The sequence below is a fragment of the Piliocolobus tephrosceles genome, chromosome 19 (genome assembly GCF_002776525.5).
Source record: "Piliocolobus tephrosceles isolate RC106 chromosome 19, ASM277652v3, whole genome shotgun sequence".
Taxonomy (NCBI): domain Eukaryota; kingdom Metazoa; phylum Chordata; class Mammalia; order Primates; family Cercopithecidae; genus Piliocolobus; species Piliocolobus tephrosceles.
The window spans coordinates 5,284,996-5,289,107 of record NC_045452.1 but is presented as its reverse complement, the minus strand read 5'-3'; positions in this window follow the sequence as shown (position 1 = coordinate 5,289,107).

Here is a 4,112-nt window from a genome sequence, read left to right as displayed (position 1 = left end):
CTCCTCTCCTCTCCTCTCCCCTCCTCTCCTTTCCTTTCCTTTTCTTCTTTTCTCTTTTCTTTTTGTTTTTCTTGAGACGGAGTCTCGCTCTGTTGCCCAGGCTGGAGTGCAGTGGTGCGATGCTTGGCTCACAACCTCTGCCTCCTGGATTCAAGTGATTCTCCTGCCTCAGCCTCCCGAGTACCTGGGACTACAGGCACGTACCACCATGCTCAGCTAATTTTTGTATTTTTAGTAGAGACAGAGTTTCACTATGTTGACCTCGTGATCCTCCTGCCTCCATCTCCCAAAGTGCTGGAATTACAGGCATGAGCCACCGTGGCCAGCCTTCTTTTTCTTGTTTCTTTGAGACAAGGTCTCATTCTGTTACCCAAGCTGAAGTACAGCAGCCTGATCATAGTTCACTGCAGCAGTGAACTCCTGGGCTCAAGCAATCCTCTCACCTTAGCCTCCTGAATAGCTAGGACTACAGGTGCATGCCACCATGCCTGACTAATTCTTTTGTTTTTGTTTAATTGATGTACTTACTTTGAGACAGAGTCTTGCTCTGTTGCCCAGGCTGGAGTAGAAAGGTGTGATCGTAGCTCATTTGTAGCCTCAAACTTCAGTGCTCAAGTGATCCTCCCACCTCAGGCTCCCAAGAAGCTAAGACTACAGGTGTGAGCCACCATGTCCAGCTAATTATTTAAAAAAAATTTTTTGTAGGCCGGGCGCAGTGGTTCATACCTGTAATCCCAGCACTTTGGGAGGCCGAGGTGGGCAGATCACAAAGTCAGGAGATCAAGACCATCCTGGCTAACAAGGTGAAACCCTGTCTCTACTAAAAACACAAAAAAAATTAGCTGGGCATTGTGGCGGGCGCCTGTAGTCCCAGTAGTCCCAGCTACTCGGGAGGCTGAGGCAGGAGAATGGTGTGAACCCAGGAGGCGGAGTTTGCAGTGAGCCAAGCTCGTGCCACTGCACTCCAGCCTGGGCGACAGAGCGAGACTCCGCAAAAAAAAAAAAAAAAAAATTTTTTTTTTTTTTTTAGAGACAGGGTCTTACTATATTGCCCAGTCTGATCTTGAATTCCCAGCCTCAAACAATCCTCCTGCTTCAGCCTCCCAAAGTGCTAGGATAACAGGCATAAGCCACCGTGCCTCACAAGAGTGCATCATTTTAATTGGTTTTATTATTATTCAGGTAAGGTAAGGCTAACATCAGAAAATAATTGTGACACTGGGCATAGTGGCTCACACCTGTTATCCTAGCACTTTGAGAGGCCAAGGCAGGAAAATTGTTTGAGGCCAGCAGTTTGAGACCAGCCTGAACAACAGAGCAAGACTCTGTCTCTACAAAAAAAAATTTTTAATTGGCCAGGCGTGGTGGCTCACACCTGTAGTTTTAGCTACTCAGGAGCCTAAGGTGGGAGGATCACTTGAGCATAGGAGTTTAAGGCTGCTGTGAGCCATGTTTGTGCCAGTGCACTCCAGCCTGGGTGACAGAGTGAGATTCTGTCTCAAAAAATAATAATAAGGCTGGGTGCAGCGGCTCATGTGTATAATCTCAGCACTTTGGGAGGCAGAGGCGGGGGATCACTCGAGCTCAGGAATTCGAGACCAGCCGCAACATGGTGAAACCCCGTCTTTACAAAAAACACAAAAAATTATCCAGGCTTGGTGGTGTGCGCCTGGAATCACAGCTACTAGGGAAGCTGAGGCGGAAGAATCACTTGAACCTGGGAGGCTGAAGCTGCAGTGAGCTGAGGTTGCACTACAACCTGGGCAACAGAGTGAGACTCCGTCTCAAAACAAAACAAAACAAAACAAACAAAAACAAAAACAAAAAAAGCATGGGAGGGGCTAGGTGGCCCGTGCCTGTAATCCCAGCACTTTGGGAGGCTGAGGTGGGTGGATCACAAAGTCAGGAGTTCGAGACCAGCCTGGCCAACATGGTGAAACCCTGTCTCTACTAAAAATACAAACAAAATTAGCTGGGCGTGGTAGTGGGCGCCTGTAATCCCAGCTACTCAGGAGGCTGAGGCAGGAGAATCACTTGAACCCGGGAGACGGAGGTTGCAGTGAACCAAGATCGTGCCATTGCACTCCAGCCTGGGTAACGAGAATGAGACTCTGTCTCAAAACAAACAAACAAACATGGGGCACTTTTCCCCAGGACAGAACCATATCTGGGGACCCACGTTCCGCAGAATACAGCTCAGGAGACTGTAAGTGTGGATCCTCCAGTGCCTGGAGCCAGAATCTAGAAGGAAAGGCCACTCCAGGCGTGGAGCCTCAGCTCTGGTAGTCACCATCTGCCATCCAAGGATCTCCTCTTCAGCGCCACCAAGAAGGGAATCAAGAGACTCTTGATTGTCATGGAGATACCCTGAGGAGGTGTCAAGAATGGAGTGGGACCTGGGAAGGGGCTATATAGCCTCCCCAAGGGAATTCTGGAGGCTGTGAGTTAAAAAGAGGGCACTGTTTTTTGTCTTTTTTTTTAGTCAAGGTCTCACTGTGTCACCCAGGCTGAAGCGTAGTGGTATGATTTTAATTAATTTCTGCCTTGTACTGGGGTCAAGTGATCCTCCCGCCTCAGCCTCCCCGAGGAACTGGGACTACAGGTGTGAGCCACCACGCCCAGCTAATGTTTTTATTTTTTATTTCTATTTTTTTTTGGAGATGGAGTCTCGCTGTCACCCAGGCTGGAGTGCAGTGGCGCGATCTGGGCTCACTGCAACCTCTGCCTCCCAGGTTCACGCCATTCTCCTGCCTCAGCCTCCTGAGTAGCTGGGACTATAGGTGCCCACCACCACACTCGGCTAATTTATTTTATGTGTTTAGTAGAGACGGGGTTTCACCATGTTAGCCAGGATGGTCTTGATCTCCTGACCTCGTGATCCACCTGCCTTGGCCTCCCAAAGTGCTGGGATTACAGACGTGCACCACCGCGCCCGGCCTAATGTTTTTATTTTTACAGAGATGAGGCCTTGCTATGTTGGCCCAGGCTGGGCAGATCCCGACTTCCAGTGATCTGCCCGCCTCAGCCTCCCAAAGTGTTGGGATTACAAGCATGAGCCACTGCTCCTGGCAGCCCCATGTTTAAATAAGTTTGGGAAGTGCTGCCTGTTTCTGCCATACTGATTGGAGTGCTTATTACATCAAGGTGCTGAGCACAGAGACAGCTCTTTAAAATGTATCACACTTAATTGTCACCACAGCCCTGCTAAGTCATGGGTCACATCCCTCTTTTACAGATGGAAACACCAAGGCAGTCCAAAGGAAAGTGCTTATCCAGAGCCAGAGTCTGACAATGGCAGGCTTCGTGAAAGACTCAGTTTTCCTCCACCCTCACTGTCCAGAACTCTGCCTGCAAAGGGCAGGACATAGGTGAATCATGGGGACTGGGAGCACTTCTAAAACTTTGGGGTAAGGGAGCTGGGAAAAGGGAGGTGCTGTTCCAGGCATCCACCTGGTGCCCTGGCTGGAGAGGTCTGGTGGAGGGTCATGGGGTCGGGGCAGGAGACAGAAGTGGAGAGACAGAGACAGAGGGGAGGCAGTAAGCAGGATGGAAAGAGAAAGGATAATGAAAAGAGACATGGAGAAAAAAAGTCAAAGAAAGGATGAACACGGAGAGGCAAAAAAACAATGTGAGGCCGGGAGCAGTGGCTTGCACCTGTAATCCCACCACTTTGGGAGGCCAAGGCAAGAGGATCGCTTGACCCCAGGAGTTCAAGACCAGTCTAGGCAACATAACGAGACTCCGTCCCTACAAAATTAAAAAGAAAAACATTTCAACAGGCATGGTGGCATGCACCTGTAGTCCCACCTACTCAGGAGCCTGAAGTGAGAGGATTGCTTGAGCCAGGGAGGCCAAAGCTTCAGTGAGCTGCGATTGTGCCACTGCACTGCAGCCTGGGCAACACAGTAAGGCCCTGTTTCAAAAAAAAAGAGAACAGAAAAGAAGAAAGGAGGGAAGGAAAATAAAGAAAAAGAAAGAGAGAAAGAAAAAAGAAAGAGAGGGAAAGAAAGAAAGAGAAAGAAAGAAAGAAAGAAGAAAGAGAAAGAAAAAGAAAGAAAGAAAGAAAGAAAGAAAGAAAGAAAGAAAGAAAGAAAGAAAGAAAGAAAGAAAGA